Below are 14,550 nucleotides of genomic sequence, written 5' to 3' on the forward strand. Positions count from 1 at the left end.
ATTCAAATTAAGTTAATAATAGTATAATATATTACCAAATTTTTGGGGAAATTGAGTAAAACCCCCGTTAAAAATATTAGAGTTATAAAAGTTGGTAGTGGTATAAAATATAATATGAAGTATATTATCCCCAAGCTTGATCAAAATCATACTATTAGTAACAAAGTTATAGTAGCTCAAAGTTGTCTTTACCGTATAAATTTGTCACTCGAAGTACTAAATCTGACATGCTAAATGCATATTCTTAACGGGCTACGTAAAGATGGGATAGTTCTAAACTCAAATATACTCACACAAGAAGCAAACAAAACCTTTCATACCTGAAGCGCCTAGCTTCCAGCTTCCCGACTTGTTATATGATTATGAAAGAAAATTGAAAGACACATTGAATCAATCACAAATATCTGATAAATTTTCATAACGTCTCTGCGAATTTAGTGTCCATAAGTGGTGAGTGATAATTATTTTTAATAAAAAGGATTTTTTTTAATCAGACACAAACTTTTCGTTTCATTTAGATACTGCTTTCAGATTGACTTTGAATGCGTTTGGGTTAATTAAGGACACTTCTTATAGATAAACCAGTCTCCTCGAACTCAGAGAATGGTGAAGCTAGTTTCAAGGAAGCCCACAAGCGAGCTACCAACTTTTGTAAGCGCAGTAGAAGTACATTCGAGAATAATCCTGAAATTGATTCATTCATACTACTAAGCTCCGAACAGGCGTCTACTGATGAAGATGCGGATCAAATTGAATTAACTGACGCCGGAAAGGTGCAATTGTTACCCTGTTTCCATCATTCTGATTCGGAGGAAGGGGAAGTATGCGAAAACATCTCTGCTCTAAATGGGATTGATAAAAATATAACTTATAAACCAAAGAAGCAAAAACGTTGACAGAAATGCTTGGGACAGCTAAAAAAATGTTGCAAATTGTGAAAAAAGAAAGCCGATATTTTGGAAGAAAAAAAGAAGGAGAGCAATGGCAAAAGAAAAGGAAAGAAAAAAAGAATGAAATCAAGAAGCTGGCCGAAGAGCGAGTTTATATTGACAGTCAAGTTACCCTATAAAAGCTTATAAAACGACCTAGTGGTAGACTAGATGCTACTATGTCTAAAAGAGAATGTTGCTTATACTATCACTTCAAAGCAAATAATTGTTCCTGAACACCTTCAATATTGGAAAATCATCCACGTTAAGTTCGAAGTTAGCTGCAAAACAAAGCTGCGCAATTAACAGAGAAACGGAAAATTCAAAAAAAGTAAAAGTAATTTTCAAGAAATTAAAAGGTGTTTGCTAGGCTCCTTACATTCTCTCCCGAAAATGCCCTCAAACTATAGTCACCAGGAAGGAGTATCTTCATGCTGAATGGAAATCTGACGCTGCTCTATAAAGATGTCTGATTGGTGCTCATCGCGAAATTTGACCCCACTCTCAACAGCTGCTTTCGATAATACCATGGATAACAAAAACCTCGCGTTATTTCGACCAAAAAAGAATAAATGTAATCTTTGTCCATCTCATTAGCTAGGATATATGGATGGCAATTTAAGCTCGAATCCAAAGGAAAGAGGAAGCTAGTCCAGGGCAAAGACAAATCAGAGAACAATATTGTTTTCTGCGTTGATCTGCAAATTATATTGAATGCTTCCCTATCATTGTAGTCAACTTTTTGATTACCGAAATCCTTTCGTTTTCTTCATTTGAAAAGCGAAAGGCCATTATCTATACAAGCTCAAGGTAGGAATGTCACATGGACGAATGCATTGCTAAATCTTTCCATGACTCAAAATATTATAATTGAGCAGAAATATTTAGAAGATGGACATTCTCAAATGGAAGCAAACTCCATGATATCTGCAAATATGCACGCTGTTCCCAACCATGCCATGTTTCCTAGTTTAGGCTTATTTTTTTAAAAGTTTCAAGGAAGTAGAATTTATGAAGACGATACGACCCCTGTAAAGGGTGATGCTAAATTTTTTTTTATTTTTACTTTACACGTTTTTCACCGCTGTCTGCAAACATTTCTTTCCATAAGGGAAATCCAGCATCCATTCAAAGGGGTTTCACTTATTAGAACCATAACACAATGATAGATTGCCAATCACTTCGAAAAAGTCCGCTTTGCAGGACTTGAAGATAACTGTTCCATGAGACTATCATTCTTTTATGATAATCTTTCTCATAATTAACTGTATATATAATATTTACATAGTATGTATTATGCAGATAATATGTATTATATTACTTGAATATTTACTTTAAGTTTGAATTGAATTTGTGTGAAACAGAACCTTACTAGAATCGAGTCGAAGTCTGCCGTTTGCCTGTCTGTCACACCCGATTTATTCGGAAACTGCTAAATCGATTATCACGAAAATTGGTGGGAGGGTGGGGTCTGTTGTTCCCTTTACACGTAGCAAGTAGCACCATTTTGTGCTGAATTTATGGGGGGTGCAGTTTTTTTTCATAGAATGTAGGGGGGCTCAATTAATATTTTTTGAAACTGGTCCCATATTTTATATCGGGTGAAACATAGGGGAGTGAGGGCTCAAAATATGATCCTCAAGAAGTGTAACAGCTCTCGTTCTCAGGTTCTGTGGTTACAACCCCTTCCAATATCTGCACAAATTAGGTTAATAATAGTATATTAGCATATTTTAGAAATTTAGCCAGAAACCCCCTTAAGTTCATGCTAGAAGCACAAAATTTGGCACTTGCATAAAGGATAACTTAAGGTATAAGTTCGGGAAGTTTGAAGAGAAACCAACTATTATTAACAAAGTTGTAGAAAGTGAAACTTTTACATTTTATGTGAATTTCGTGCATTCTAAAATGTGCATGACGTCATCATAACATATCAATTCCTCAATACCACAAAAAAGTGAGCTGACGTGAATGGGAGGTCGCAGGGAAACATTTTGTTTTAGTTTTTTAATCATTTATATATTAATATCAATTACTCCAGCCAAACATGTGTAAATTAAGCTTTGGAGTAGTGCCTAATTCAGATAGATATATTTGTACATTGAACAAGTGGTTTTCAATATACGTAGTTTATATGTACATATGTATACTTTTATGCTCGAAGTAAATCGAAATAGGTGTACGATCAATTTATATACATGCATATAGAATACAACGCAATGCTGACTACATAGCCTCCTACAGTGTACTGTAGTATACCGTTACGGTCTTGAATGAAGTGCTTTAACACACTTCAAAGCCCTGATTCAATATGGATTGTTGCGCCAACGATTATTATATAGAGTACAGTATACGATAATAGGCAATGTTTGTTTGTTTCTGTACGAGTGCGTAGTTCTTATAGTTTAAGAAAAGTATGAAAGGAAATTTTGGGTTTTTAACCATATACCAATGAAAAAATGGGCGCGGAAAGTTCCTAGCATAAGATAAACACAAAACCTTTATACCCGAAACGCCAGCTTTCACCATTCCGACTTGTTTTCAATGGTTGGAGAAATTAAGCTAACCCCGTCTATTCGTACTCATATTCGCAGAATGCAAATCAGCTAACTCTTTTTTTTTGTTCGAAATTTGTCTATTAGAAAAATAATAAATAAACAACCTATTAGAAAAATTATTAGTGTAGTTTTTTATGTGCTGAAAAACTACCGCTAACTAAAAAGCTTGCTGCTTCCAATATGATTCTTACCGCTTGCTCCAATCTTCCGCCGAAGCTTCCACTTTTCTACCACACCTCGTGATGTAGTAGCATTTATGTCCTAAATCCTAGGGAGTTCTGTCTTCTTTTGCAGCGTCTTTTGCTGATGTGGGCTGAGAACCGACGCACACCAGATGTGTTCACGACGTTTTTACTGTTAGTGGCGGGAACGCTATAATAGGCAAGATTCAGCCCCTTTCCTTTGCAGCTCGCGTTTCCATAACTAAAATGCTAAAATCGCGGCTGAATTCATAGTCTGTAACTTCTTGCCACTTGGAGAGTGAATATCTGTTGCTTCTATATCCATGTTTTGGTCACCTTTAGTGAAATGGTGTCCGCGAGTGAACAAAAAAAAATTTACGTCAAGTGAAATAAGTGCTGATTTTTACTCCTTCCTCAATGCTCTGAATCCTCAGCAAAAAGTACTACAATTTGTATTAAATTTTTCTCATCTGACAGCCCGGAAGAATTCATTCATTCAAAAACGCATATTCTGACTGTTAATAAATATCAGCGACTGTCTGATTCCAGTATAGTCAAAATATAATATTTCAAGTCGGAAACGGTCAGGTTACCTCTTCAATGTAAGAATAACGCTAACAAGATACACATGATTAGAAAGCAAATGAGATTGTTCAAAAAACCTAAGCATGTCGCCGAAAACTACACGATGACCAGTAGAGGTACATTGCACGTTATCTTTTTAAACATCGAAGTAATTTCGGTAGTTTGAAGGCAAGTTGCCCCCATTCAAAGCAACACTATATAAACCATGTAAACCATTGTTATTCCCTAAAGCACATCTCAAATGTAAACCAAATTTTTTTTCATATTGTTTACTTTGTCACCTCCACCTTTGTCACTATATAGTTTTTTTCTTAAAAATCTTCACCTTTTCAGGAAAATTTCGGTGCCAGCCGCATATAAGCTGAAGCTTTATGTAATTTTAATCAATTGATGCAAAAACTATAAATGAATAGTTTGAATAAAAAAGATTATCTATTGTACTAATTTATTTAACATTCTAGCATTTCAACAGTATCACATAAACTCAGTACTTAGATCTATAACTCCAAAACGGCGTTTTTGGGAAAGGAAACTGCCTCGGATTCACATAAGGATTTCCAGCAACAATTTTTGCGATTTCCTCATATCTTCTTCCAGGTGGCGGTTGTCTTTGTTTTCCAGTCTTTCGACCTCTATATGATGGACTGATCCCATTATATCCAGAATAATAGTCCCACAGAATCGGTTCGGCGAATACTTCCAAGCAAAGACTTGCTGCTATTGCGATTACAAGATATGTAACTGATAATTTCATACTGGCTAAAGTTCCTTAAAGGAATCAGTAGAACTAATACTCTAGTATGAATAACTGAACTGAACTAACTGAATTTCCAAAATATTTTTTGTTTTATAGTTAGTTTCCAAGACTTCCGCGTTGTATGATAAAAATAATTGCGGGGTAAACAAAGAGATGATAGCCGTCTTGTGTACTAAGTTTGTGGACATCAGGTTTGGACAGAAAACAAAATAATGTCATTCATATTGAATGATCACCTACTATAATAGTTGTAAGAAAGAGTTTTGCTGATATTAACCCTGTGGAGACACTTCAGAGCTATTTCTTTGTATTAATGCATGGGAACTTGCCATTAGTAAATAAGAAATTTACGAGGAGCAACATTACCTATTATTTGTGGCCCCATATTTTGATCACTTTCATTGGATCGTTGTTTTTAGTGAACAATACAAATAAACGTCATTCAAAGGACACAGTGGATTCCAGTTTTTTGGTGCAGTTTTTTCTAAAAATTGCCGTTGCCATAGTTAAAAAACTATTTTAAAGAAGAAAAGCTGTTGTTTAATAAGAAAATGTTTATTCATTCCAACTAGAAACGTGAAGACCAAAAAAGTACCTATAATATATTACGACACAGCTTACAGTTAAAAATTATTGTTAAATAAAACATGTGTAATAATTAATATTGAGTTAACCAGCTTTTATGCAAATTCAGAAGTATTTTTTGTAATTCTACAGCAAGGCCTTCTTCAACTCCTTTTTATTCGAAATCGTGTTGTTGGTGTTGATTTCTAAAATTTTCGATCACGTATATGTCGGGAGACTGTGCCGATGGTGATCTTACATGTGGGCAGTTTCAAATCAGCCAAGTTCGGACAATTCCGGACTTGTGCTTCGAATTAGTGAAAATCTTCGCGTAGGCCCAATTTTTCGGCTATTTCGAACCTTTAGTATATATAGTATAATATATCGAGCCACTGCATTTCGTTCATTGTTGTGCTTAGGGAGGAAACCACATTGGTAGGGCTTTTTCACGTACTTTTTGAAATTTTTTTTTATTGGGAAGAATTATTGGGAATTTAATCAAATTGGACAGTATATTGGTCATATTCCGAACAAGTTTTGAGATTTTTTTGAAAATTTTGAGCTGAAAAGAAAAAAATTATGCGACAATATTCCGCTGAAAGTCGTAACTGAAGTTCTCCAACTGCAAGACGTGCAGCCACTCCAATTTTTATCCAAAAAGCTTTTAATTTGACATCACTTAATTTGACATCTGAATGCTGTTGAAAATAATCAATATCAAAAATTTGACAGATGCAAAAAGAAAATATTTCGATTTTTACCATCCTTTTCACAAATTATGTAAAAAAGGGACCCTTAAAAATATGATTTTATGCCAAACGTTGGTTCATATTCTTGATAGATTTGTCAAGAATCATACCTCCAAATTTCATAACGATCGATTTATTACTTTTTGAGCTAGAATTCCCACAAAATAAAAACGTCGTTCTGAGAAACACGCCTTTGAAAAAAATTGTTCGAAAAATCCCCTTTCGGATATGAAGACATTTAATTACTATTAATTACGAACAAAATACAGTTACAAGAAATAAAAATGCAGTCGTACAAGGGACTAGTACCAAATATGTATAAATTCACTATTTACATACACTATCAGATTTCGTAAGGGCATAAAGCGAGATAGTCGCTGAGCGATAGACAATAAGCCTGTTCCCGATAATCGGTCGCTTCTATCCCTATGAAATCTAAAGGACCAGCAATTTCGCTTTGAAATTTCTGCAACGTGTTCTGGGATAGGCTGACGATCTATGCAATAAAAAGTCGAATCTGAAAATCTCCCAATGTGGTTTCCTTCCTTAATAGAAACAAGCTCAAGCTATCACATGGCCACTCCTATGCTTCACACTTGTTGAGGTAATTGTTTGCGCCAGATATATCATCATCAACGGCGCAACAACCGGTATCCGGTCTAGGCCTGCCTTAATAAGGAACTCCACACACCCCGGTTTTGTACCGAGGTCCACCAATTTGATATCCCTAAAAGCTGTCTGGCTTCCTGACCTACGCCATCGTTTCATCTCAGGCAGGGTCTGCCGCGTGTCCTCTTTCCACTATAGATATTGCGCTTATAGGCTTTCCGGACTGGAACATCCTCATCCATACGGATTAAGTGACCCGCGCACCGTAACTTCGCTCATGGTCATGGTATTACTCATAGATTTCGTCGTTATGTAGGCTACGGAATCGTCCATCCTCATGTAGGGGCCAAAAATTCTTCGGAGCATTCTTCTCTCGAACGCGGTCAAGATTTCGCAATGTTTTTTGCTAAAAACGAGGAGGAATACATAATGACGGGCAAGATCAAAGTCTTGTACAGTAAGAGCTTTGACCATATGGTGAGACGTTTTGAGCTAAACAGTTTTTGTAAGCTGAAATAGGCTCTGTTAGCTGACAACAACCATGCGCGGATTTCATCGTCCTAGCTGGTATGATTTTCGACCCTAGATAGGAGAAATTTTCAACGGCCTAAAAGTTATAGTCTGCTATCTTCATTGTTTTCGTTTGACCAGTACGATTCGATGTTGTTCGTTCTTTTAGTTTTGGCGTTGACGTTGCTACCATATACCTTGCCTTCATTAATGTGCAGCCCAAGATCTCGCGCCAATCGCCGCCTGCTCGATCTGGATGAAGGTAGTTTGTACGTCCGGGTGGTTCTTCCCATGATGTCGGTATCCTCAGCATAGGCCAGTAGTTGGGTGGACTTAAAGAGGCTCGTGCCTCTCGCATTTATCTCGGCATCACGAATCACTTTTTCCAGGACCAGGTTAAAGAGGACGCATGATAGGACATCCCCTTGTCTTAGACCGTTGTTGATGTCGAATGGTCTTGAGAGTGATCCCGCTGCTTTTATCTGGTCTCGCACATTGGTCTGGGTCAGTCTAGTCAGTCTTATCAATTTCGTTGGGATACCGAATTCTCTCATGGCCGTGTACAGTTTTATCCTGGCTATGCTGTCATAGACGGCTTTAAAGTCGATGAAAAGATATATGACATGTGAAATTTTCATTCGTCCGGAAAAATCGCGGTATTTCAAAAAGTCGAATCCTTATTTATATTCTCCGTTCAAATCATGTTTACACAGCATACGTCGAACTGTTTCAGGACTGCATGACTTTCCTAGTCCATCTAGTCCATCAAGAACCTCAGTAGGCAAATTTGTAGCAGATAGTTTGGGGTTTGTTTTGATTTCGCATAAAGCACCGCTCATCTGACTCGCTAAAAACTTTATTTAAGACTTGTTTTCCAATCGAGTTTAGTATACAAAGCGCTCAATTATGTGCTGTACCGTAAAGGCACTTACTTTGACAATTTCAACTATTTTGCAAACATTAATGTTTTGTGTAAAACAGCTTATTAGAATCGATTCAATCAATGTCTGTCCGTTCTGTCTACCTGTCTGTCACACCAGATTTATCCCCAAACGGCTGAAACAATTATCGTGAAATTTGGTGAGAAAGTGTGGTCTAAGAATGACTGTACATACAACGGGTGGAATCATTTTGCATTAAGTTTGAGGGGGTGCAGATTTTTTTCACAGAATCTGATATTTTTGATATTGAGTGAAACACAGTGTAGTGAGGGATCAAAACGTAAGCCCCGAAAAAAGCAACAGGTTTCGTTCTCAGAACCTACCCAACCAAAAAATCTGATCGCCACACAAGATCTAGGCCTCAAATTTTTTAGATATTTACTCCAAAACCCACCTTAAGTTCATCCTAGAAGATCAGTGGTTGGTACGGTTATATGTAATAATATAATGCACAATTTTGGGAAAGTTTGAAAAAAATCCAACTATTATTTTTTTTTTTTTTTTTTTTTTTTTTTTTTTTTTTGGGAGTAGGGTAGGTGAATGCGTTTACGCACAGAGTGTTGGACTCCCGCAACAGCACGCTGGCGGACTACCAACTAAACACCTCCCCGTCATCAGAGAACTAGCCTGGAACCGTTCGACACATTACTTCGGGCTAGCCCTCCCGCTCTCCCGGCTTTGGGAGCCTTCAAGTCAGGGAATTCCTTTCACCAACGGGAGGGGAGGGGAGGAAGGGAGTTGTTAGTTCAGGGAACCCCTTACCGTCCGATCCCTCTGCCGGTCGAGTTCAATCTTCTTCGTAGTAAGAAGAGCCCGAACATAATGCGCAATACGATTCCAGCTGCCAGCGCTCTTCAGCATCTCTCTGACAATGTTGTCTGGAGAGAGCTCCCCTGTGTCTGCATAAAGCTGCTGGCGGAGGCCGCCCCACCTCTCGCAAGAGAAAAAGGTGTGTTCAGCGTCATCCGCCACTCTATTGCAGAACACACAGTCAGGAGATCGCGCCTTCCCAACCCTGTGCAGGTAAGACTGAAAACCTCCATGTCCACTTAGAAGTTGGGTAAGGAAGTAATCAATCTCACCGTGCTTTCTGTTCAACCACGGGTCTAATTTGTCGATGAGCCGCGCAGTCCACTTGCCCCTTGGCTCATTTTGCCAAGAAACTTGCCACTCGTTAAGGGTGCGTTGACGTTCTTCACGGGCAACCACTTCTCTTAAGTTTTCGCCCTTACGGCGATAGATAGCTTTGCGCTCCTTGGCAAGGAGGGCAACGGGGATCACTCCCGCAATCACCATCACAGCCGGTTCGGAGACAGTGCGATAAGCAGACGCCACTCGCAAAGCTCCCCGCCTCTGCACTTGAGCGAGGCGTTTACGATGCACCTCCTTGTCAAGGGCATCAGCCCATACCTCCGCACCATAGAGAAGGACGGACTGCGTTGCTCCCATGAGGAGACGTCTCCTAGTTGATATAGGGCCGCCGACATTCGCCATTAGCCGACTCAAGGCCGCGACTCCTGCTGCAGCCCTGTCCGCGGCTGCTTTGATTTGCTCGAAGAAGCTCATCTTCGAGTCGAGCATTAAACCAAGGTATTTAACCGTTGGTTTTGACTCTATAGTCAACTCGCCGATCGATATGGGACGCAAGGTCGGGATTCTTCTTCTGGTCAGGATGACTACTTCGGTTTTTTCCAGCGCAAGGTTGAAACCGTGAGCAGTCATCCATCCGCTTACCCGTCGCATCAATATGCCAAGTCTGCTTTGCGCCTGTTCAACAGTGCGTCCGGCAACAAGTGCCGCAACGTCGTCTGCATAACCGACCAGGCGCGACTCTTCAGGCATATCGAGTCTCAGCAGACTATCGTAGGAAGCGTTCCAGAGGTCCGGCCCTAGGATGGATCCCTGCGCTACTCCCGACGTGATTTCCATCCTCCTCTGGCCCTCTAGCGTCTCATAGAGCAGGGAGCGGTCTTTCAGATAATCCCTCAATATCCGCAAGAGATAGCTTGGCACGTGAAAGGAGTTCTCTAGTGTGCCCAGCATATCTGTCCATCTCACGGAATTGAAGGCATTTCTGACATCAAGCGTTATGAGGAGCACTATCCGTCGAGATCGGCGGCTGTGTGCCCCGGCTCGATTAAACGCATCTACGACCTCCATAACAGCATCCACTGTAGATTTCCCTGTTCTAAACCCGAACTGCCTTGCGGATAAGTCCCCGGCAGCACGGATCGCTTCAGCGAGTCTACCCCTGATGAGCTTCTCGAGCACTTTTCCGGCCGTGTCAAGCATACACAGCGGTCGGTATGCAGATGGGAGCTCCGGATCTCCTTTACCCTTACGGATCAACGCGAGTCTGGCCACTTTCCAGCGAGAAGGAAAAATGCCCTCCTTCAAGCACGCGTTGAACGCTTCGAGCAGCAATTCTGGCCGTTGGCGGAACACCAGTTTGTAAACTTCCGCCGGGATGCCATCAGGACCTGGCGCCTTCCTGTTTTTCATAGTGAGAACCGCTTCTTCGAGTTCTCCCATTGTGAAAAGGGGGCAATCCACGACGCTTTCCGCGCTGTTTACATCAAGCCGTACAGGGTGTCTGGGGAACAATGCCCGCACAATGCGGTCCATCTGATCGGTGCTCAGTATGCAGGGCTTCCGCAGAGCCCCGATTTTCCGAGTGACAAGCTTATAGCCAAGTCCCCACGGGTCATCATTCACCTCATTAATAAGATTTTGCCAGCCGCGAGCTTTGCTTTTATTTATAGCGCTGCGGAGTCTCCTTTTTGCTGATCTATATTGTGCCTTTATGGCACATGCCTCCTCGTTGGCGTACAAACGTTGTGCCAAACGGCGGAGCTTATGACACTCCTTCCGTAGGTCGGCAATTTCCGCCGTCCACCAGTACATAGAAGGCTTGTCGCGCCTGGGGCCTCTCCGGGGCATGGAAGCCTCACACGCCGTCGTTATCAGATTCATCACTGAATTTACGACGGTGTCAGCTGCGACACCACCACCCCCCGGAGTGCCCCCCAGCGCGGCCCTACCTGCTCCAAGAGCTTCGACGAACCTTCCGATGTTCACCTTCGCGACATTCCACACGCAGGGGGAACGTCGTGTTGGTGCTCGCCGGCAAGTAGCGTCAAACACTTCGAACGCAATGTACTGATGATCACTTGCCGAGAAGTCTTCTAGGACTCGCCACCCGTCCACCGATGATGCCAGAGATTCCGACGCAAAAGTGATGTCGGGAATGCTTCCTTCACAACCTGAGCGCCGAAACTTTGGCGTGGATCCGGTGTTTAAAATTACGAGTCCGGTTCTCGCCGCCATTTCCAGAATCCGTTTCCCTCTGGAGTCTGATTGAGGCATGCCCCATTCAAGAGCCCTGGCATTAAAATCACCGCCAACCAGGATTCGTCCCTCCGTGTTCGAAACGGCGTCCTCCAGAGCATCAAGCCGGCGTTGAAAGTCCGGAATCGACTCATTCGGCGTCAGGTAAACGCTAAAAAACGTTATCCCTAAACACCGGATCCAGGCAAATCCGTCCCCCCGGCCTTCGGCAAGAACACGAAGTCGAACGTCGTCCCGAACCCAGATGGCAGCGGTGCCCGATAAGTCGAGATACCATGAGGACGGGTCCTTGTTTCGGTATTGCTCGCTAATCAGCACTAGATCAGCATTTACTTCCGCAGCGAACTGCGCTAGCAACTGGTGAGCGGTTGCACTCCGGTGCATGTTAATTTGCAAAATGCGGATCATGGCGTTCGCACCCTAGCCCTCTCCAATTCCGCCCTGAAGATCGGACACCGTCCCGAGCCCGCAGTGTGTGCGACGCTTTCGCCAGATGCGCCACGATCCCTGCAGAGAACACAACTCTCGCTTTCCTTGCAAGTCTTCGCTTGATGACCCGCTTGGCCGCATCTCCGGCATGCTGTCCTCCTGTCCGGACCCTTGCAAGCTGCTGATGTGTGTCCATAGTCCAGACACCTGTAGCACTTGGTGGGGACTATCCGCATTCGTACCCTGCATACTACCCATCCGATTTTGATTCTCCCGCTGTTAAGGAGTTTCCTCGCATATTGCTCGGGGACATCCACCACGGCAAGTTTTTGGCCTCGAGCATTTACAGAGGTAATACCTACCCGGGCATTGGTTACCTCTGGACATTCACGCTTTAGCGCCTCCTCTACTTCGACCTTTTCTGTGAGGCAGTCAAGATCCCGTATTTCCAGAGAGCACATGGGTTCTAGGCTGGAAACAAGGGCCTTCTCCCCCAATAGCCCCTTGACCGCTTCGCAGAACGTGCTCTTGTCGGTCGTCTTTGGGCCCAGTTCGACGAGAACTCCACCACTCCTCGTTTTCCGTATCGAAGACACCTCTGCTCCGTTCTCCTCGGGTTTCATCCTGTAGCGGATTTCACTAAGGACTTCCGCAAATGTCTTTCCATTAAGTTTGAGGGGGTGCAGATTTTTTTCACAGAATCTGATATTTTTGATATTGAGTGAAACACAGTGTAGTGAGGGATCAAAACGTAAGCCCCGAAAAAAGCAACAGGTTTCGTTCTCAGAACCTACCCAACCAAAAAATCTGATCGCCACACAAGATCTAGGCCTCAAATTTTTTAGATATTTACTCCAAAACCCACCTTAAGTTCATCCTAGAAGATCAGTGGTTGGTACGGTTATATGTAATAATATAATGCACAATTTTGGGAAAGTTTGAAAAAAATCCAACTATTATTAACAAAGTTATGGAAGGTCAAAGTTGTGTATTTCACATGAACTTATCGCACTCCAAGATGTGTATATGACGTCATACATCGTATATGTAAAGTGAACTCATATGAACGGGGGAGTTGGAATTTGGAAATATATATATATCAAGGAATATTTTGAATTGGAGGTATGTAGGAATGAGAAAACGTGCATAGGAAATTTCACACACATGATGAAAACAAAATCATTATACCCGAAGCGTCGAGCTTCCGGTATTCCGACTTCTTAAAGCGGTGACTAATCAGCTCATGCAGGTCATCAATCTAACAAGAATATTGGTCCTATAGTGATGTAAAATTAAAAACAGTTACTGTTCCAAATAAGCTAGAAGCCACTGTAGTTCAGTTTGCGGCGGAGGCATGTACCAATGGAAGTTTGGAACTTCCGAATAACAGTGGTGGTTACTTTTCAAGTACTGCTCCAATATAACAGCACAGAACATTGGGGTGCAATAGCCTGATGTTGGTATTGAGGTATTTGCATTTTCAAGCTTTATAAAAAACAGCGAACATAGATTTAACGCTGTATTAGCATCAAGCTCGATTCCACCGTCAGCAGAAGTAATATCACCCCTGTAGACAAACACATTGATGTTTTCGATGTTGTGCCCGCTAATGTAGATAAATAGAGTGCTTAAACCGCCAAACTGAGAACCTTGATTTCGTTGAAATTTATCTTGATAATATTAATACTACTCTTCTAAATCGAGAGTCGTTTGGCCATGGTCTATGATTCTGTGAGAAAGAAAACAGATGCCATCAAGTGTTAAAGGAAAAATGTCTTGGTAAATCGAGGTCCTCTATGTCCTCTGAACGAGACGGTAAAGAGACCGCCACCGATAACAAAAAAAGGGTATCGGCAACAGAATGCAACTTTGTCGGACTCCATTTTGAACTTCAAATTCCTCTCAAATTTTACCTGAATGCAGGACGAGGCAAGCATATTCCTTCGCCATTGATGCAATAATTTAAGCACACTTGCAGTTTGGCTTAACTATGACGAATACCAAATATTTAGCATGGGATAGCTCAAACCCAAACTACGCACGAGCAAAAGTATTATAAATCCTAAAGAGAAGGCGTGGATTGGATTGACCCATGATAGAGCACGAAATTTGGGTAATACTTGCTGGAATTACGCGAAAAGCTCTGTCATCAAATCCATGGATGGATCTCATTTTCAGGTTTAATGCCACAATGACAACGCACTGCGGATTATTCAACTAATAGTCCCATACAAAATGTTAGTTGGAAGTAACTGCTTCGTGACTGCATTGGTACGGGTATAAACATATTTGGTAACAAAAACAATCACAGCATTCACTAGAACTTGTCAACAAAAAGCAGTAATGGTAGGTGTCTAAAACTTTGAAACCCTGGAGAATTTTTCCTATC

The sequence above is a fragment of the Hermetia illucens genome, chromosome 3 (assembly GCF_905115235.1).
Source record: "Hermetia illucens chromosome 3, iHerIll2.2.curated.20191125, whole genome shotgun sequence".
Classification (NCBI taxonomy): domain Eukaryota; kingdom Metazoa; phylum Arthropoda; class Insecta; order Diptera; family Stratiomyidae; genus Hermetia; species Hermetia illucens.